The sequence below is a fragment of the Etheostoma spectabile genome, unplaced genomic scaffold, assembly GCF_008692095.1.
Source record: "Etheostoma spectabile isolate EspeVRDwgs_2016 unplaced genomic scaffold, UIUC_Espe_1.0 scaffold505, whole genome shotgun sequence".
NCBI classification, from domain to species: Eukaryota; Metazoa; Chordata; class Actinopteri; order Perciformes; family Percidae; genus Etheostoma; species Etheostoma spectabile.
In genome coordinates, this window is record NW_022605622.1 from 263,797 (window position 1) to 264,242 (window position 446).

The following is a 446-nucleotide window of genomic DNA, read 5'->3' on the forward strand; positions in this document are numbered from 1 at the left end:
GGTGCTCTGTGTCTCTGTTTCTGTGTGTGTTATGTGTCTCTGTTCTGTGTGTCGTCTGTTAATGTGGTGTATGTGTCTCTGTATTCGTCTGGTTTCTGTGTTCATTCTCGTGTGGTCTCTGTCTCTGTGTGTTATGTTCTCGTGTGTTCTGTGTGATTATTTTTTTTTTTTTTGGTGTCTCTGTGTCTTGTGGCGTGTGGTTTCTGGTCTGTGTGTTATGGCTCTGTTTCTGGTGTCTCTGTGTCTCTGTCTCGGTGGTGTATATGTCTCTGTGTGATTATGTGGCTCTGTGCTCTGGGTCTGTGGTGTCTCTGTCTCTGTGTGTTTCTGTGTGTTTATGTGTCTGTGTGTTTCTCTGTCAGTGTGTGTTTCTGTGTGTCTCTGTGCCAGAAGACTAGGCTAAACTATTTAAAAAATGGCGGGTATGTTGAGGACACCCCCCCCCC

General features: G+C 45.5%; 1 protein-coding gene across 9 annotated transcripts in view; it reads right to left on the reverse strand.

Annotated features, from left to right (window-relative positions):
- itsn1 (intersectin 1 (SH3 domain protein)) overlaps positions 1-446 on the reverse strand; it is a gene marked incomplete at its 5' end in the record, with an annotated part of 74,894 nt that overhangs the window by 40,321 nt on the left and 34,127 nt on the right.